A 22042-nucleotide genomic window follows, 5' to 3' on the forward strand; every position below is an offset into this window, starting at 1 on the left:
GCAGAAATGTGCCGTAACCTCTAGCAACCAATCAGCAAGCTGTAATGATGTGCTGTAACCACTGCCAACCAATTACAATTGTTTCCTGATTTTGAGTCTAGCTGCTATTTGTTGCATGTCTCTGATGAGGTGGATTGTGAAATTGCATAGAGAATGTTTGCCCTGGGTCCAATTAAAGATGCCCTTGTATGTGTATGTGATCCCAGCACAGGGGAACCCATATGTTGTACCTATATGGGCCCCTCCAGAAATGGAGGTTGTAGAAGGCGAGAGTCCTCGTTGTATTACATTGTGTGTCTTTACTGTGTGTCATTGTGTCTCGTTCTATCACATTGTATCTCATTCCTTGCAGAGAACTTCTCCTAGCAGAGTACAGCCAACACATTCCCCCGAGGCCACGCCCAGCGCTGCTGTCACTCAGACCCCGCCCCCCCAGCTCCAGCATCCAGTCAGATTCTTTGTATCTCCTCACCCTGTCCGCGGCCCCCGTGTCCCCGCCCCTCCACATGACAGACGTCCAGCTCCTCAGTGCGGGCCGTGCTGCGACTCCCCCTCCCCCTCCTACCCCTCCTCCTCCTCCTCCTCACACATCGGGGCTTTAAATCCGGGGCCGGCGCTCAGTGTGCGGGGATAGCGGGCGGTATGATCCGGGGCTGTGTGCGGGGATCGGTGTGAAGGAAGGAGCGGCACACCGGGTGAGTAGAGAGGGCGATGAATGGGCAGGGGGCGGGGGCACCGGGGGTCCTTCATTCATCAGTGCAGGTGCCTGCTCCGGGGGTGATGGCTGCCTCCAGGCGGCACACCGTGCTCGTCCTCCCGGGGATGAGTGCGGAGATCCGGTATATGGCGGTGTGATGATGATGGGGGGGGGGTGGAGGGATCTCCTCTCTGAAGTCATTATAGAGATGAAGATGTCTATTGCATCAGAAAGTCCTCACAGCACGGCGAGGGACACATGGATGGGGGAGGCTATGATGTCACAGCCTCTGACGTCATCACACTTATTGTCATGTGTGGAGATGGAGGATATTATATGAGCCCCTCATCCTCTCCTGTGATCAGTGAGGGGTCATTGTAGGTCAGGAGGGGGAGGGGGGCATATTTATTATAGAACTCCGCTAAGTGATGGATGGCGTGCTCATTCTACAATCTCCGGGATCCTTACTTTTGTAAAAAAAAAAAAAAGACCTGAAAAAAGCCGGTATATTGCAGCTTATCAATTCTTAGATGTGGTGGCTGCATCCGCCTCTTTTAAAGACTTGTTTTATTCCCCACCTGATTCAGGCAGTCAGTATGATACTTTATATTAATAATAATAATAATTTTTTTTTATATATATATATATATATAGATATAGATATAGATATAGATATAGATATAGATTTATTTATTTTTATTTTTTCCTTAAAGCAGGACTCCTGGAAAACTTTTTCCCATGTCCTTGTTGCTGATCTCCTACCTTCACCGACTATACCATCCATGTTCTTCTGAGCTCTGTAGTTCCTCTGCAATAGCCTGCTGATCTTGAAGAAAACCCGTTCTTGCCCTGTGATTTCCTGACTGTAAGACCGCTGGCTGCTTTTCCCCTGTACCCTCAGCCAGTGGTCTTGTCACTTCCCACTTGTAGTCCCCTAAAAGCAAAGCGGGACTTGTACTTCTGTCCCTGCTTGCTGTAGAGGGCGGAGGGGTCTCACAACCCCTGGTTTGTATCACCCATTGAGGTGGTTTGCTCTGCTCCCTGCCAGCACTGTGCCCCTCGCCCACCATCTTTCACTGCAGAGCGGGGATCATTACGAGGCATCGGCCGGTGGGGGATCTCAGGCTGTGACAGATCTTGTATATGAAATACCGATCCCTGTAACATCCTACTTCCTAGACCAGCATTGGACCAGTGTGATGCCAATCACAAAGCCGGGCTAGGATGACGGCGATCAGTATTTCATATACAAGATCTGTCACAGCCCGGGATCCCCCGCTGGCTGGTGTCTCGTGATGATCCCCCGCTCTGTCACCCGGGCCAGTGTCTTGTAATGATCCCTGCTCTGCACATGTGGGCTCTGATAATTAACATTACCTTACAGGGTAATGCCCCGTATACACAATCGGATTTTCCAACAACAAAATTTGGATGTGAGCTTGTTGGCGGAAAGTCCGACCGTGTGTACGCTCCATGGAACATTTGTTTTCAGACTTTCCGCCAACAAATGTTGGCTAGCAGGTTCTCAAATTTTCCACCAACAAATGTTTGTCGAACTTTCCAATCGTGTGTACACAAGTCCATCGGACAAAAGTCCACGTATGCTCGGAATCAACTAAGAGCCGGAGATATCGCGTACGTCTTGTATGTCACTATGTTCATAATTGTTGGCCAACATTTGTGTGGTCGTGTGTATACAAGACAAGTTGGAGCCAACATCCTTCAAACAAAAATCCACGGTTTTGTTGATGGAAAGTCCGATCGTGTGTACGGGGCATTCGAAAAATAATCCAGTGGTTTACAACTGCTTTAAAGAATATTTTCAGGCATGGCAAGACATCCCTGTACCCCTCATCCAATCCGAAAACACTTTGCATTTATTCTGAAAATGCCTGTACATTTTTTAACTTCATGACGTCTGCGCTTTAGCCGAATGACAGCCACAGCACGGACCTGAATTTCCGGGAGGCCGTCATTTGACCTCCCCTGTGCGCAAGGAGTGCACTGATCACTGAGTCACCGAGACTTGGGTGATCACCGATCCGCGTAAGGGGCCAGTGATTGGCGGTCAGCCAATGACAGCTGATCACTTCAAAACAAAAGCTCGCTGACAGCGGAGGAGGAAAAAAAGGCCGATCACCGGCTCATCTGAAAGGGACATCGGTCCAGACTAGGAAAAGGCAGTTATGCCTCATCTATGCCACCTGACAGTGCCCACAAGTGCCACCTATCAATGCCCACCAGTGGTGCCAATCAGTGCCACCTAGAATTGCTGCCTATAACTGCCACCTAGAAGTGCCGCCTCATCGGCGTACATCAATGACAGACAAAAATTACCTGTTTTAAAATTTTATAACAAAAAAAAATTATCTTTAAAAAATTCGGTCTTTTTACTTTATTTTTTGTAAAAAAAAAAAAAAAAAAAAAAAAAAACCGTAGAGGTGATCAAATGCCACCAAAAGAAAGCTCTATTTGTGGGGAAAAATGTAATTTGGGTACAGTGTTGCATGGGCGCGCAATTGCCATTCAAAGTGCGTCAGCACTGAAAATTGGTCTGGATAGGAGGGTTTTAAGTGCCCAGTAAGCAAGTGGTTAAAGATTCTTTTCCGATCTGGTATACAGGATTTTTATTCAGTCCAGAATGAAGCAATGTAAACCGCATATTAGACTGATACCCCTGGGAGCCTGAAATCACGGACGCAGACACCACTACTCCATTCATCTCCACTTGCTTCCGGGTCCCTTGCTGAGCGGCCGGTTTCCTGTGTTCACAAAGCATCAGGCCAGCTGCTCAGCCCGGGACCCAGAAGCAAGTGCAGATCACCCGAGTGGTATTCTCTACTTCAGTCCTTTCCAGATTCCAGCGACATTGGCCAAATATAGTATACATAGTTGCATTGATCCTGCTTGGACTAATATAACTATGTAAAAATACAGTATATCGCACCTGAAATTCATCTTTAAAAAGTGTTAGCAGGAGTTTGGCTTTGGTTTTAGTCAAGTCCATCTAAATCTGCTATAGTGCATCAAAAACCACCCTCTCCCCAGATGAACCATGCTGCTGTCCAAAGGTGAGTCCATTGCTCCTCCATCCCCAAAAAATGTCACCACCACATTTAGGGGTTGGTGAGCTGCTTTTATAATATTTTTAAGTAATACAGCTTTCAAAGTGGTTGTAAGTGGTTTTGAAGGCAGAGGTTGTGTGTTGTTTTTTTTTTTTTTTTTTTTTTTCTTAATGAATTTATGCATTAAGATAAAAAACAAAACGAAAAAAAAACCTGGGTGCAACAGCCGCCCCTAACGCTTACCTGAGCCCCATCTTGATCCAGCGATGATGCCTTAGACTCAGCTGTTTGGGACTCTCCCTCCTGATTGACTGGGACACACAGCAAGCGCCATTGGCTCCTGCTGCAGTCAGTGAAAGTTGGTGAGCCAATAAGTGAGAAGAGTGGGGCCAAGCAGCAGCAGCTCCGTGTCTGAATGGACACACAGAGCAGCGGTGCCCCCATAGCAAGCTGCTTGCTGTGGGCGCACTGGGCAGGAGGGAGGAGCCTGGAGTGCCGAAAGAGGATCTGTGCAAAACCACTGCAACAGAGCAGGTAAGGGCCGGTTCACACAGCGGGCGATGCGAGGCGAAACGACTCGCCTCGCTCTCGCAAGTCGCCCCCGTTCTGTACAATGGAACCGTTCTGAGAGGAGCGACTCGAGTCGCTCCGACTCAGAAAAAAGGTTCCTGTACTACTTTTGGGCGACCTCGGGGCGACTTGCATTGACTTCTATACAGAAGTCATCTGCAAGTCGCCGTCGAGGCCGCTGCAGGTCGCGGCGAGGCAAGTCGGAGTCGCCTCGCCTGCAGTGTGAACCGGCCCTAAGTGTGACGTTTGTTTTGAAAAACAAAACAAAAAACAAGACTTTAGTATAATTTTAAGGTGTGATTTTTAACTTTAAAGGAGTTGTAAAGTCTCAAGGTTTTTCACCTTAATGCATTCATGTGTGAGCTGTGTGCTTACACCTCATACGCAAAGGCTGTCAGTACTTGTAGTTTCCCATTCACAGAACTCTGAATGACATGACCAGGCAGGTGGGGCACGTTTCTTTTAAAAATGGTGACAGCAAGTTTGAGGAGAAGATCCTGGCTTGCTAGCACTAGAGGCAGCGGATCGGGGAGACATTGCAGGGGTGGAAACATGTCCTTTAAAGTTATTGTAAAGTTTAGTTTAAAAAAAATAAAAATAAAAAAATCAAACGTTCTACTTGCCTCCACTTGTTTTTGCACAGAGCAGCCCAGATCTTCCTCTTCTCGGGTCCCTCTCTGCTGCTCCTGGCCCTTCCCATCGCGTGCCCCCTCAGCAAGCAGCTTTCTATGGGGCACCCAAGCAAAGTCAGAGCTCCATGTATCAATTCAGACATGGAGCCCCAAGTGGGCCCGTCCCCTCTCTCCCCTGATTGGCTGACTGACTTTGACAGCTGCGGGAGCCAATGGCGCTGCTGCTGTGTCCCAGCCAATCAGGAGTGTACTGGATAGCTTAGGCCAGTGATGGTGAACCTTGGCACCCCAGATGTTTTGAAACTACATTTCCCATGATGCTCATGCAGTGCAGTAGAGCATCATGGGAAATGTAGTTCCAAAACATCTGGGGTGCCAAGGTTCACCATCACTGGCTTAGGCCTTTGTGGACTTCGTTGGAGAGAGATGGGGCTCAGGTAAATAATTTGGGGGGGGGGGTGCTGTGACGGCTGCTACACACAGGTTTTTTTATCTTAATACATAGACTGTATTAAGATAAAAAAAAAAACCTTCTGCCTTTACAACTCCTTTAAGGCAGGGCTTGTACAGTCTCATGTTTATGTCCACTCCTTCAGGAGGTAAGTGGAGGCAGTATTATGATTTATCGAAATAAATTGCATGTCCATTTAAATCCTCCATTATCCGACCATGGGGGGGGGGGGGGGGCATCCTAACGTCAGTTAAGGGGAAGTGAGACATCAAAGCTGGTCCCGGTCTTTTCACTAGAACGTATAAACCTTACACGCCTGTCAGTCTACATATTTGGAGAACCATGAAAGTTCCCATGTATTTGTGTATGCTGTATATGAGGATGTGGGTACTTGTGCTTGTTCAGTAATGTTGACATTTTGTAGCTTCGCCAAGTCACTTCAGTTCCTGATTTGGCAAAGCTACAAAAACTCTTCAACATTACAGTGCAAGTGAATGTGACTAGTAGCTTTTTTGTAGTTTTGGATAGATTGGGGAAGGATAAGTCCATATGTCACATTTTTATTGTCGGTGTTCCTAATGGAAAGGCTTGTCTGTTGACCATTAAAACTGAGAAACTGATGGGAATGCCAACATTTCTGAGTAGTTCTCCAGAACAAGGGGGATTAAATCTTCCAAAGGGGGGCACCTTTTCTTAGGACAACTATCTCAGACCGGGATCTTCAAACTATGGCCCTTCAGCTGTTGCGGAACTACACATCCCATGAGGCATTGTAAAACTGACATTCAGACATGACTAGGCATGATGGGAATTGTAGTTTCTAAACAACTGGAGGGCCATAGTTTGGAGACCCCTGCTCTGAGATGGCTGCTGGGCTCACCTGCCTGCTGCTATGTTCACAGCACCGCCTGCGGGTTTTTCGGACCCTTCGGTATCGGATCGCTGCACTGTCCCCACCCTCTGCCTGTCTTGTTTACATAAGATGAGAAGTGGGGCAGCTCTGGACAAAGGGTGGGACTTTTCTAGTTAAGAAGCGGGTGATTGGTTGCCAGGCAGTGGGGCGGTCCCAGCAATCAATCGCTCACCCTTTAACTTTAAAAGTCCTGCCCATTTTCTGGTGGGGGGACCAGTCTGTGATTTGGGGGGGGGGGGGGTCTGAGATGAGGGGTCTGCGATGTGCACAGGCGGCTGCGATGTGGAGGATATCATGTGGAGTCCTAGCACCAATATGACACTCGGACCTCCGCTAGAAGAGCATTTTTTTTTTGACCGGACCCACGTGAATTTTAATTCACTACCCCGATCTAAAAGAACCAAATGATGCATTGGGGTTGATTTACTAAAACTGGAGAGTACAGAATCTGCTGCAGCTCCACATAGACACCAATCAACTTCCAGTTTTTTGTCAAAGCCTAATTGAAAAAGTTAGAAACTGGCTACCATGCACAGCTTCTCCAGATTTTGCACTCTTCAATTTTAGTAAATCTCCCCCGTTGTTTCGTTTTTATCCCAGCTCTGAGCAATATTGTGATAATCTTTGCCAGTGTTTTATCGAAAAGTGCCCTTTGTCAAAAAATGCCTGCGCAGTACGGAATGACACTCCAGTTAAATTTGAGATCAGCTGGCGTGACGTCACCATAGCGCACGCGCACATTGTAGGAGCCGTTTTTCAAAGGGAAACAGTATTTGATGACCAGAATTGAAAGCTACGCAAACAGCGGAGGGAGACCGTATTTGTCAGATTGTGCTTCGCTGTTGTGGGGCGGGTTTTCCGTGCGCTTTTGTCTGTGTTGCAGGTCGGGTTGCAACACAGACAAAACCCACCCTTCAAAGCACCCACAACCCGCCCCGCAACAGCGAGGCTCAATCTGACAACTACGGTCTCCCTCTGCTGTTTGCATAGCTTTCAGTTCTAGTCATCGAAAAATGCCTGCGCTATGGTGACATAACGGCAGATGATCGGGAAATCAGATGGAGTGCCGTTCCGTACTGCACATGCATGGGCACTTTTTGACAGAGGGCACTATTCGATAGAGCACCGGCTGCCTTTTTTATTTTATTTTTTATTTTATTTTTTTACAGCTCTGAGCAGAGACTGGCTCTGCACTTGTTACATGAATCTCAGAAATGCCGGTGTTCTGGCAGATAGTGTCCTGCCATCATATAGTGTCCGCCCCGTACTGCGCTGTACGGAGCAGAAGAAGCTTCGGAAAATCTCAGAAGATGAACGGCCCCTGTGCCGTGAGTGGAGGTGGTAGCCCCACCATCCAAGCGGACATAGGGTTGGGAAAATTAGAGGGCCCTTCACAGGCTCGCTTAGCTCACCACGCTTCGGGCTCGGCCTTGCTGCGCTCGGCTCTTTTATATTCCAACTCTATGTCCACTTGGATGGTGGCACCGTTCATCTTCAGGTATTTTCGGAATCTGTGTGTACTGCGTATGCGCAGTACACAGCGGACACTATCCGATGGGGGACAGTATATGATAGGACACCGGCTTAAGATCGTGAGGAGGATTGAATAGAGATCGCAACTTTTTTTTATTTTTAAACGATCAATCGTGCAGCTCTAACATGAAGCGTTACTGTTGCTTTGCTCCTTCCATTAACATCTATGGTGATGCGCCACAACCACGATGGCATGCGGTTGCAGCAGCGTAGTACATTAGTTAGTAATAGGCATTTGTGGTGCTGTTTTAAAGACCAAAAAAACGCATTTCAAGCGCGCATAGGGCTTTTTTTTTTTTTTTAAATGCTTTCCAACCAGCACCTACTAACGCTAAAGGCGTGTTTGATAAGCGTCAGTATTTTGAGCAAGTTTGAACAAGCTCTAAGACCGCTAGAGTAGGAAAGGCTTGTCAGCAGGACAGACTGCAAAAAATTGCCCTGATGGGGTATTAATTATTCTAATACTTTATTGACAACTAAAGTGTTTTGACTATAGAGACACTTTAAGAAAGTTACACAGAGATCATCTACAGTGAACGATGCAATTCATTTATTGTGGCATCTATTGCAATGTGTAGTAAAAAATATTAAATATTATTTTATTTATTTTTTCTTCAGTGTTCATATTCAATTTGTGAATGCTGAAAGCCAAGTCTTTGAGGTTTGCTGATCATTGAATGAATACAGGATATTGTATACTGCATGCTGGGAGATCTCCATCACTGAAGGCATGTTTATTTTCGTTGGTCGGATCTGACCTGCGCTCTTACAAGCCTCTCATTTGTGTGTAAGTAAGGGTCATGTGAATGATTCCACATGTAGGAGAGAGTGCAAGGGTCTGCTGTGCATTAACAAGATCCTGGACCCCCTAGTCTCCAAAAATGTGTAAAACTTTGTGGGAACCTGTGGAAAAATAAAATAAAAAATCATGTTGGTATTACTTTATTTTGAAAAGATCAGAAAGTTATTTTATGTGATTACATACTAATACAAATTAAATGAGTGCATACTAATAACATGAACACCTCCTGTTAGGCATGGAGACGAGTGAGGAGAAGCTGGGGCCCCCACCCGTCTCCATACCATTGCAGGGGGTGGAAGCGACGTCAAAACGTCACTTCCGCCCATAGCACTAAACCACTTGCCGCCCGCCCACCGTCAAATGACGGTTGGACAATGCGCTCTTGTTCTGGGTGGACGGGGGCACGCAGCATGGTGATCACTGCCACCGTCCACCCTGATCACCGCCATGTTGCTAGGACATGAAGCGACCCCCCCCCCCATCTGTGTTAATAGCTGTGGCTCTTTAACCATGTGATTGGCTGTGTCCAATGTCACCCGGTCACGTGTAAACGTGGAGATGCCGGTAATCATCACTCCTTGCCTCATACTGACAGTGAGTGGAGAGCGATCAGCGGCACAGGGGACATGTAGGTACGTAATCGGGCACTGATAAGTGCCAGCAATCGGTGGCCATTAGTGATGCTAGTCAGTGCTGCTCATCAATCCCGCCTATCTGTGCCGCATATCGGTGCTCATAAGTGCGGCATATTCGTGCCACCTCATCAGCGCCCATCAGTGAAGGAGAAAAATTTACAAAATTTACTGACTAACAAACTTTTTTTTTTTCAAAATTTTTGGTATTTATTTCTTCCTTTTTAAAAAAAACTAAATAAAATTATTGTATTTAGTGTATAGTGTAAATTTGTGATCTGAGGTCTTTTTGACCCCCAGATCTCATATTAAAGCGGCCCTGTCATGCACTTTTTTTTTTCTTTCTATTACAAGGGATGTTTACATAACATTATCTCTTACAATATCAAAAAATAAAAAATTGTGCTAACTTCACGGTTGTCTACTTTTTTTGAAAAAAAAACTTTTTTTTTCCCCCAAAAAATTTTGGTAGCAAGGCTGGATTGCAACGATCACCATTTTATTCTCTAGGGTGTTAAGACCCCCCCCCCCAAAAAAAAAAAAAAAAAAAAAAGTTTATATAATATATTTAGGAGATATTCACCTTGCATGCAGCCACTGATGTCAGCGGGGCATGTGCGGTGAATGCTGCCAGAAAATCGTAGTTTCTTGCCAGAACGGAGGACTCCCACGCAGGAGTGATGTCATTGCGCAATCTGGCCATGCACCGTGCCAGAGCTGTGAACCTGGATGAAACACAGGGGCAACATGTCAGATTCCCCCCACACCTTTTACTTACCTGAACCCAATCTTTCCATCGAACGAGCCCAGCAGCTCCAGCCACTGTCTTGGCCCTCGTTGGACAGACTGATGGCAACAGTAGCCATTGCTGCTGTCAATCAAATCCGGTGACACGGGGGGGCAGAGTCTGGGTCAATGGATGCAGCAACAGGACTCGGGGGGGGGGGCACATCTGCACAAGTGCCCCCTTAAAGCAGGGAGGAGCCAGGATTGGGGCCATTCTGTGCAAAACCCTTGCACAGAGGAGGTAAGTATAAGGTGTGTGTTTTTTTTGTTTTTTTTTTGTTTTTATGAATCACTTTAAATCAGATCCACTCTGCTACAACTACTAGATCCTTTAAACTCCTCTTGGCTGTGCTCCTGAGTCAGCTAAAATGCATTTATTTTCATGTTTAATGGGAACTGCTCTGCTGAAAATGAACATTCACTGTGCTAGTTTTATCATGGACTTTACTGATAATTTCCATGCAGCCGCTGTATTGTTCACAGGAACTTTGTTTACTGCAATTTGATTGGCTCTCCAAAATCATGTTCATTGAACTGTATGGTAAACAAGGGTTTGAGTACACGGCCACTTGGATAAATGTGGGTTTTGCTGATGCGGGGGATTAGGCTGATCATAGTCTGTGTGGATTTGACCATTCAGTTTGGTCACTTTATAGTGTAGATGCTCAAAAACAATCGTTCTACAAGACTGATCTATTTCGGGGGGGCAGCTTGATGACTTCAGCGAATGTTGGATGGGATTTGTTGTGATGGGGCTGCTGGCACGTGTATCATAATAGAAGTGTCTGTTGTATGGGACAGTCCTGCCAAAGTTTGTATAGTGCTAAAAAAACAATTCAGAAAACTGTGGTGGGTATTAACTCAGAACGGCTGTGGCATACGGTGGCATCAAGCGTGTGTTTAGGCAGAACCTGGTATCTGGGCATCAGGAGCTGTGCTTTGTCTGTACAAATGGCTGAAGGCTTGTTGAAATGCATATTTGCAAATTGATTTACCGTATATACTCGCGTATAAGCCGAGATTTTCAGCCCCTTTTTTTAGGCTGAAAGTGCCCCCCTCGGCTTATACTCGAGTCACGGAGATCAGGTAGACAGACGGCGGCCATTCCACTATTCAAAAGCCGCGCCTCCCTGTCTGTGATAGGCGGAACACTCAATTTCCCAGCAGTCAGTGTTCCGCCTATCACAGACAGAGAGGCGCGGCTTTTGAACAGTGGAATGGCCGCCGTCTGTCAGACGAGGAGGAGAGGTGCGGCATGGCACACAGAGGCTGCAGATTGGCACAGGTAGGCAGGGATGGACGGGACACAGGGATGGACGGGACACAGGGATGTCTCACCCTCGGCTTATACACGAGTCAATAAGTTTTCCCATTTTTTTTTTTTGTGGTAAATTAGGGGCCTCGGCTTATACTCGGATCGACCTATACTCGAGTATATACGGTACCTGCCAAAAGCCTTGGAATTCTGTGCAGTGATGCACACTACTTCTGTGATACTGGTGACAACCAAAATTTCCAAATTAGGGTTTGCAGAATCCTGGGTGGGGGGGGGGGGGGGGGGGTTGCCATTTACAACATAATACAGAGTTCTTCCTATAAGGACACCTGTTTAGGTGACAACTAAGAGAGGGGAATTCCCCTTCCTTTTAGAAATCTTCATTAACTTCCTGTTCGTATCTGGGACAGGAGGCGATGGGCAATCTGTACAACTGTACTTGGACAGCAAAAAATAACCCAGCGTGGGTCTTCAACATTCTCAAATCTAAAGAAACTTTGTGTGTGTAGGGGGGGGGGGGTTTATATTTCTGTTGTAGGAGCAAGCAGGAAAATACTAGGAAAAAAATATAAGCAGATATGTTGGCTTTCATTAACATTCTAACAGTAACTCCTGCAGATTAGTGATCTGCTGATACTGTCCAAAAATGGCGATTTTGTTCCAAACATAAAAGGTTTGACTTAACTGCTTGCTGACCAGGCGACACTACATTACTTTACATCGCTTCACCTTTTGGACACTAGGGGACGCTTACCCCCAGCGTGTGCCCGAAGCCGTTGCGAGTGTCTGGCGGGTGCAATGACCGCCGGGCTTTCGCAATCGCTCGTGACAGAGCGTGTGCGTGCATGTGCGTGCGTGTGTGTACACAAATCCCGGTTCTTTTAGGGGAGAAGAGACAGATTGTGTGTTTATGCGAAGTATGAACACTGATCTCTCTTATCCTCCTCCTAGTCAGTCTCAGCACTTCTACAGTTAGAACAGTTAACCCCTTCATTGCCCCTAGTGTTAACCCCTTCCCTGCCAGTGACATTTATACAGTAATGAGTGCATTTTTATAGCACTGATCGCTGTATAATTGTCAATGGACCCAAAAATGTGTCAGGTGTCCAATTTGTCCGCCGCAATATGGCAGGCCCAATAAAAATCGCAGATCACCATTAATTAAAGAGAAAAAGCCATACATTTCCTAGTTTGCAGACGCTATAACTTTTGTGCAAACTAATCAATATACGCTTATAGTGTATGTGTTTTTTGTTTTTTCCCCAAAATTGTTGCTTTTGTTTATAGCGCAAAAAATAAAAACCCAGAGGGGATCAAATGCCATCAAAAGAAACTCTATTTGTGGGGGGGGGGGGCAATTTTCTTTGGGTACAGTGTCGCACGACCATGCAATTGTCAGTTAATGCAACGCAGTGCTTTATCCCCAAAAAAATGGCCTGGTCATTGAGCAGCCAAATCTTCCCTAAACATAAGGGTTAATGTAAATTAACCAGTGTATTTCTGTATGTAGATGATGGCACTGTAATTATTTTAATAAAAAATGTCTAATATACAATGGACACATGACCCAGCTCTTTCCCAGCCTGTCTGCAGGCAAATGGTGGCAGGAGGAGTGTCTAGTCCTCTGCTGCTGGCCACATGTTCAAAATACAAAAAATACAGCCTTTGCAATACAGACTAAAAATAAATATGAATAAACCTTTTCAAATTGGCATACAAATATATATTTGAAACTAAATCTTTATTTTGTGGAAATAAAATGGTGGCGTGGACAGTTTTCTGCCAGTCAGACTCTGTCATGCCCCCTCCAGCCTGTCTTAGGCTAAGAGGGAGGTGAAGCCTCCATCGATCTAAATGTAATATTCCGCCCCCATTGTGGGCATGGAGGAGGGAGGTAGTGGGCTGTCATTTACCACTGTGTATACATCCACATGTGTGACTCTATAGTCACATGGGCTGTTTAGATATGATGGGGAGGAAATGCTCAGCATAGAAATTCACTGAAAACTGAGCATGTGCAGAGTTACCACCACAGCTGCAAAATCCCTCTCAGAGGAACAATGGCAATATATTCTGAAGTCGGTCCTACTTGTATCTTTCACCCTCCCAAAATATGATCACAACTGTAGATGCTGCATAAACAATTTCTCTGGTGTAGAATAGGGTCTGTTTGGTAGACATTCAGATGACCAATGTCCCAGGTGTGGGGGCTTCCTCATTCATATGTGGCGGTGCTTATTGGGCTATATGGATGAAGAGCTTATTTCCCCCTACCATGCAGCTCCTGATGCTTCATTGTCTTTTTCAAGCTAGGATACTCATAGCTCAAAGATGGCTAGGGCCCCTTTTGCCTTCCCATTCTGATTTTAATACAAGTAGTAAATTATGCCATACAAAAAGAAAAATATATCTATACTAAACAAGGGGGTCCAAAAAAGTTGCTGAGCTTTGAGAGCCTTGGTTGGAGACCCCAAACACTGGTAATGGACAGACTACTAGGGTAGTCTAGGCATTCCCTACATTGTTTCACTACTATAAAATTGACTGGACACTCAAGTCACTCTAATTAGTTATTAGGCCTGTTGGCCTTAAAATGATGTCCCTCATGTTGTAAAACGCTCTATAATGAATGGTATGTTGGCACCTTGACAGCATGGGCAGATGAACTGAGTAATCCTAGACAAATTACCAGACTTCAGCCAAGAGGGTTGCATATAAGTTCCTTTATTGTATATTATCAAATGTTATGACTTTTTATGTTGTCTTGGTCTGAACAGTGTATAGTGCAACCTTTTCAACACAGAGGAACCCTTGAAATAACTTTCCAGTCTTGGGGAACCCCTAAAAAGGAGAAATCTACAACTCGTGATACAATAGTGTGATGGTCAGTGGGAGGAATGGTCCTTACACTTGTGGTCATTGGGAAGAATTACCTCCTTACAGATAACTAAAAAGATCAATGGTGTGAGTGGGAACTTATCTGAGAGGCAGAAATTGCCCAATGCTGAAGGAACCCCTAGCAGCCTTTAAAGAAACCCTGGTTGAGAATCACCGGTATGTGTCATTATACAGCTTAGATGGCACACTGTGTTTATAATTTGATATTGCTGATATTTGTTTTTAGTTCTGTACTGTGGGAGACCTTGGTATTTTTCTTTTGATCTGTTAAAAAAAAATTCTGCTGGGAGGCTTTTTGGTGACCTCCGGAAGGTGGAAGGTTGAGACAGGCTTTGTAACGGCTTGGTGAGCTTTCGATTACAGCAGGGCTCGACAAAACCCGGGCGCCAGGTCGCATTGGCGACTAGAAATAGTGACCTCGCGCCTGGGGCAGCACAGCTGGGGGTATCCTGTCTCTGTGGACCCCCCCCCCCAGCGTGATCGCGTCGGGCCGTTCCGCCGGCGGCCGAAAATTTAGGCCGCGGCTTTGAGGCCTTCTGCGGTCCTATGATTCCTTATGGAATCTGGCGCCCTCTTGTGGTCGCTGTTGGTATGACAAACCAGCAATGCCTCTGCCTGTTTTATATTACCTGCCTCTTCTTCCCTTTATTTAGAACCCCCTAAACATTATATATATTTTTTATTCTAACACCCTAGAGAATAAAATGGTGGTTGTTGCAATACTGTCTGTCACACCGTATTTGTGCAGCGGACTTACAAGCGCACTTTTGTTGGGAAAAATAATTTAGTTAATAAAAAAATAAGACAACAGTAAAGTTAGCCCAATTATTTTTTATATTGTGAAAGATAATGTTACGCCGAGTAAATTGATACCCAACATGTCACGCTTCAAAATTGCACCCGCTCATGGAATGGCGACAAACTTTTACCCTTTAAAATCTCCATAGGTGACGTTTAAAAAAATTCTACAGGTTGCACGTTTTGAGTTAGAGGAGGTCTGGGGCTAGAATTATTGCTCTCGCTCTACCGATCACGGTGCTACCTCCTATGTGTGGTTCGAACACCGATTTTATATGCGGGCAGGACAGGGCGCGTTTAAAAATTATTATTTTTTCTGCTTATTTTAACTTTTTTTTTTTTTTTCCCACTGTTCTTTTAAAAAAAATGTTGTGTCACTTTCATTCTTATTACAAGGAATGTAAAAATCCCTTGTAATAGAAAAAGCATGACAGGTCCTCTTAAATATGAGATCTGGGGTCAGAGAGACCTCGGATCTCTTTTTTACACTAAAATGCAATTGAAAAAAAAATTGTCATTTGAGAAAAATTAATAAAATGTCCCTCTAAGAGCTATGGGCAATGACTTGGAGACGGGGGGGGGGGGGGGGGGGGGCGGCGATGGCGGCGCTGCTATCTTCCCCTCACTCGTCTCCATGTCAGGCCAGGGACAGGTCCGGATCGCCGTCACGGACCTGGCTCCTAACTTTTTAAGCTGGCTCCTAGATTCCAAGCAAATTTGTCAACCCCTGGATTACAGCCAATACCAGTAGGTGCCAGCGATGGCAATGCTGTGCCAAAAGCCTGGTGTAGATCTAATCCGCGCTTAGACCTCATGCTATGGGGGTCCTGGTAAGGACTCGTGTTCTCTGAGGTAAATGTGTCAGGTGGGCAATTTGGTCCACGCATCTGCCCAAAAATTAGTTTGAGACTGGCTTTACAGACCACAAATCGGTTCACATACCTTGCCTCGAAAGGTTGAAGTGCCGTCTATCTCGAAAAAAGAATGCAGGCTATATTTCCTTTAATGGCGAAACTGGAGGCACTCAAACTGGCAAAAGCTGTATACAAAGTCTTTTTTTTTTTTTTTTTTTTTTTTTTCTACTTTTTGAGATTTATTTTTGCTGCTCTATTTGCTCCAATGTACTTTGGGTTTGTTCATAAAAACATATCTTGGATTTTCCCCAGATTGCTTGTTGGTTTCTGAGACCATGCTATAAGCAAATGAGCATTTTACTTTTCTATAATGAATGTCTGCTACCAAGTAGGCATTGCCTATGGGGCTATTTGTTTTGGATGGCAGGGGGAAGCTTTTCCTTTTAGAAATGGCAATCTGTATCCTTTCTTGCCAAATGTGCCTGTTTATGAATATACAGAGGTTGGAAAGCAAATACAAGCAAGCCTGTTTTTTGTATCTACACCGCTAACAAAGTGTAGAAGGAAGTGACCTTATATTAGAACACCTGGAACTTTTTATATTTCTTTTCGCACCACAAATAATAATGCCATATAAATAGTTTTTAGCTAATACAAACTACAGTAACAACCAGTTATTTCTTTGTGGGTTCCTCCAAAGAGTTGAAGGGTTACTGCACTTTGCATATCCTTTTCAGGTTTATATTGCATTATTTATGCTGAAGGCTTAATTCTCCCATGAGCTGAGCATCTTGGGTCATTTGTTCAGGCTTGCAGATATTTTTGCTTTTAGTATTGTTTTTTTTTTTTTTTTTTTTTTTTTGGCCAATGGAAAGCTAGTTTCTTGAAAGAAGCCCAATTTCCACTGAAGTCAATCGGGGTCAGATAACACTTGTAACTCAAGGCTTGTGTACCTTTTCAAATTACAAGCTTCAAGTGACCCTATGCTCAGAGCAGATGCAATTGAAAACCATGGGATTTTAGATGTTGAATGGGGCTAAACTCGAAGCTGCAAAATACAGAGCTGAAATACTTCACTTGCTTATTTGCCAAAAAAATGTGTTCTGTGCAGCTGCCTTTCTGATTTATGCACTTCTTCTGCCAGACAGTATACCCTGGTGGATGACCCTACTTTCTATGTTGGGATTTAAGTCCGTCCGTAATCCTGATTGAACAATAAAAGAGCAGCAGCACCTTCATTGTTGCTTAAAGTGGTTGTAAAGCCTTACAGACCACTTTGACCTACAGGTAAGCCTAGATTAAGGCTTGCCTGTAGGTCCAAGAAATGTCTCCTAAACCTACATGGTTTAGGAGATATTTGCAAAAAGACAGGCACTGATGTCTACGGCGCAAATGCACCATAGACAGCGGTGCACTGAGCATGCCGCTGCTAATGCCGATATGCCGTTAGTGGCAGCTCCCATGCGCGGGAGTGATGTAATCGCAGCTTCGGCCAATCAGTGCCGGAGCCACGATACCCTGTAGGAAGATGGATGCTCTGTGGAAGAGGGGACAGCGATGACATTGCTGGCTCCTGTGTCAGGTAAGTGACACATAATGGGCTACTATGCAGTGCATAGTAGCCCATTATGCTTTGCCTTTGCAGGCAAACAAAGAGGCAGTAAACCCATCAGGATTTACTTCCTCTTTAAAGTGGTTAAGCCACACTAACCTGTATACACCATCAGCGCTTTATCCCCCTCTGTTTGATTTATAAAATAAATGCTGCAAATACCTCATTTCACAACCAAGATTATGATCACATGATTGTCTAGCACATAAACTGACCACAGTCTCAGGGCTCAGCAGCCATAATACACTGTGGTCAGTTTACAGAGGGGAGAAACTTGCAGGATCAGCCAGGTTTTTTTTGTAATTACAGGGGGCCAAATAACACAGAACAAACACTGTGTCGTATAAAACACAGGGGATCATCAACCCTGTCCTCAGGGGTCAATAACAGGCCAGGTTTGCAAGATAACTGAAATACATCACATGTGATATCATTTACTGTTCAGTGATTGCAGCATTCTAGTCTGCATCTCCCCCCAAGGTAATACTTAAAATCTGGCCTGTTAGTGGGTCCTGAGGACAGGGTTGATGGCCACTGATATAACATGTAGGGCTGCAACTAACTGTTATTTTCATAATCGATTAGTTGGTCGATTATTCATTCGGTTAATAACCTTTAAAAAAAAAAAGTGGGTCAAATTTAACGTTCATTTTCAACCACAGTGACGGGAAAATTTGGAAATAGAAAACTTCTTAGTCAAGGGAATTTTCAGAAAATGTATGTGGTTTTCGTTCAGAAATTACATTCATTTTAAAAAACAATGTTAAAAACAATTGAAAATTTCGAACCAAATTCTTTCATTCAGAGACTGTACAAAGATTTTTCGTCTGAATATTCTCATCTGAAAATTGATCTGTGAGGCCAGCATAAGGCTCAGTAAACACATATGCAGTTTGCTTTTGATCTGTTTCTTTAGTGCTTTTTGCGCACGTGATTTTACTGCAATTTGTATTTTTGCATTTTTTTGGGCAGATTAAAAGACACAAATTGATGCAAAAATGCATTACATTATTTTCTGCAGCTTCTCCACTGAAGTATATAGAACCAAAAAAGAACCTGACCCTTTCAGATGTGAACGTGTCCCATAGGAAACCATGTAAATGAACTGTAGTGCATTTATGCAAAAAGCACCAATGAACACATAGATGTGAACCAGGTCTAAGACGTTTACTAACATAATGGGGTTAAAAAAACGAAAATTAGCCCTTTATAGTAGAAAAAAAGCAGATAATCACTACAGTAAGGGGTTCATTTTTTTTTTTTTTTTTACTGTAGAACAGTGAAAGTAATATTTACAGTAGCGATTATTTGCTCTTTTTGTACTATAAGTGCCCGTTCACACAGGGGCGACGCGACTTGCAGCGCGACTCACAGACGCGACCTGCACACGACTTCAGCGGCGACTTGCAAAATGACTTCTGTATAGAAGTCAATGCAAGTCGCCTGAAGTCGCCCCGAAAATACTACAGGAACCTTTTTCTAAGTCGGAGCGACTTGAGTCGCTCCTATTAGAACGGTTCCATAGTACAGAACGGAGCGCGACTTGTCAGGCGGCTAAGTCGCCTGACAAGTCGCGGTAGTGTGAACGGGCACTTAAGGGCTATTTTCTTTTAACCCCATTATGTTACTGGCCGATTAATCAATTATGAAAAAAGTAATCGATTAATTTCATAATCGATTAGTTGTTTCAGCTCTAATAACGACATGCTTTTTTACAGCTGACATCTTATGCTCATTTGCTCAGCAGTTGCCATGGTGCTGCACATGTGATCCGTTATGACACCAGCCATTTGATGGCTTGAGAGTTTGGTAGTGATTATCATTCATGCCATTCCTTGAATGTAATGGTTTTGGTAAATGCAGTAATATACCTCTCCATTTGCTACATCCATAGTAAACGTACAAGTGTTTAAAAAAAAAAAAAAGAGAGAAAATTGGTGAACTTTACTGGTATTGAGTGGGGAACACCTAATTTGCAAAAAAGTGTCTTTTATATTAAATAATTACAAATTTGCACAAGGCTAAAGGCCATAAAATGGCTCCTCCTGCTGTTTCAGCCAGTGAGGAAGGAGAGTCCCCAGAGAGGACCGACCAGCAGGATAGGTACACAGGCAGTCACCCTGGCGAATTAAGTACTAATCGGTGTTCATCAGAGCTCCTGATGGAGATAACTGTTGTTATATTAGTACCAGGTTGCAGTCCTCAGGATCGCCCCACCAGGAGGTGAGCAAGCCGGGGTCCAGAAGCGAATAAGCAGGTAAGGATCAAACAGAAGTGTAGCCAGTAAACATGCCAAAGGTTCGCAAAGAGTAGCTGCAGGTTGAGATCGGGCAGAAGCGTATTTTAACAAGCCAAGGGTCGATAATGAGTGGTAGCACAATATGAAAGGCAGCAGGGAAGATGAGAATGAGGGACTGGCTGAAGAGAGCACAATAATCTGGCAAACGGGAAGTGCCCCTGACTTAAATCGGGAAGTTCATGGGTGGAGCAAATGGTTAACATTTCAGAAGAAATCAAGGCATAAGGCAGGGTTGTCCTATTGATCAGACATGGCGCTATTCGGTAGCTCAGCGAGAAGTCATTGCCAGACAGAGCAGAGGTCCCAGATTCAATTCCCAGGGTCCCAGGCCCTGACAGGTGGATGAGGGAATTGCTCCCGCTGTGTGCTATTGTATACTCTGACAGCAAGGAGAATTTCCCCCACAGTCAGAATTAGGGGTGCAAAAGATCAAAAAACTCTCGGATCATTCCTCGGATCAGAGTCACGGATTGGATCATTTTTCGGATCAGCAAATAATAATTGAATTTGCAAAAACCTGTGAAAAAACGACACCCCCATATAGTCCCCACTGCAATATAGATCTCCCCACTGTAAAATCCACGTCATCTCCCCCAATGTAATATTGGCAGGGTAAGTATTGGCCGGGTATGTATTGCTGGGATGGCTGTGGTTGCCACCCAATTTATCCCCTCCACTGTACATCTCAGTACAGAGAGGGGAGAGAGAAATCATCATGACGCCGGTTTGTTTACAGGTGATTGCTCCGTCACGAAAAGTATAAGCGGGATATTTAGAGAACTAAAAATCCAACTCCCTCAGCGCTCACGGTAAAACATAGATTGTAGCTGCTGCTATATTAATCAAGAAACCTATAAAATGGAGCCCAAGACAGTCACCAATGGTGAACCGCACTAAGACCCTAGCAGCGCTTTATTATTTTTAAAACTTAAGCGTCACTCTATAAGTTTTTACATTTTAAAATGTAATACAGAATATCAAACTGCACCCAGTAAGAAACCTTATAATATATATAATCAATTTCAAACTGAAAACGTAAATAATATCACATATGCCAGAAACAAAAAAAAGTCCATTAAGGTTTCAATAATAGTTCATATTCAGCACAAATCCTGTTAATATAAAGTGCTGTAAATAAAAAAGTGGCAAATGTTGCTAGCAGATCATTCAGATTCACAGTAGTCCACCACCACACCTCCTCTGCACATCCCTATAGGTTATGCACTTACCAGAAAAACCTGGTTTAAAAGCACATCTCATATCACCGGAAGACCAATCGTACCATTGGCTCTCACGTATAACGGGGCATTGGATATATCTCATTGGCTGCATAATAGTCACTTTCCCAGAAGGTGTTTTGCACATATAAAGGAATGGAGAAATTTGAAGTTTCTGCACAGCACGGCCATCTCCAGTGTCCGTCACAGAGCAATTACATTGTAAACGCCGATGGGTGTACCAAGATGGCTGCCGCTCCGGAACTAGGCCGAAGCCGTGGCCTTTTCTAAGGCCAAGATCGTGGCGTGTGCCTATCCGAGTGGGGTGACCTGTTCGGATCGCGGATCGGTGCCGATCTGTTGCACCCCTAGTCAGAATACCATGATCAGTGCTATGGCTATAGCCGATAGGCTGGTTGTAGACAAGTCGATGGATACATCAACTTGTGTGTAATCAGCCAGCCGATAAATGAATCGCAAATCGGTCAGTCCCTGCTGAACCATCTGAAGTTCTATCGCTTATATGGGCTGCCCTTAGGCTATTGGACACCAAAGGGATACAATTAAGGATTGTACTGGCTTCTGACTAACTTAAAATGCACAGTCCTGGCTGCAGAATTTGACATCACGCTTCCCATGACCAGGAGGCCACAATCTTGGCTGCAATTGGGCTTTCCATCAAAATGTTCTGTGAATTGGCGGCATGGGTTGGGTGTAGCCAGTTCTTTACACCAAAACAGATGCCAGGGTTTTTTTTTTTTGATTGAATACTTTCCAAAGTTATCGGAGCGTACAGTGTCAGACAATTTTGTATTTTTTTTTTGTTTGCAGTGTCTAGAACTTGGCCCACAAGTATCTGTTACAGTTTTATCCGTCGTCATCAGAGAACTGCCTTGCTGGCTGATGAGTAATTCCAACATCACTCTGCAGACTCTTTAACTCTCCTATGCACTGGATCCAAGATCTGTAGGCACTGTACTATATGAAATCGTCCAAGGAAGCTAGTT

The 22042-nt window shown here is 44.5% G+C and overlaps 1 protein-coding gene across 1 annotated transcript in view; it reads left to right on the forward strand.

The window, feature by feature from the left end:
- The first annotated feature begins 498 nt into the window (after nt 1-498).
- OSGIN2 (oxidative stress induced growth inhibitor family member 2) overlaps nt 499-22042 on the forward strand; it is a 54375-nt gene continuing 32831 nt past the window's right edge. The window contains exon 1 of the mRNA XM_077492994.1: nt 499-695. The gene's annotated coding sequence lies outside the window, so the exon portion shown is untranslated. The remainder of the gene's footprint in view (nt 696-22042) is intronic.

This window comes from Lithobates pipiens, unplaced genomic scaffold, assembly GCF_037356315.1.
Source record: "Lithobates pipiens isolate NorthernLeopardFrog02 unplaced genomic scaffold, aLitPip1_a1.2 Scaffold_19, whole genome shotgun sequence".
NCBI lineage: Eukaryota > Metazoa > Chordata > Amphibia > Anura > Ranidae > Lithobates > Lithobates pipiens.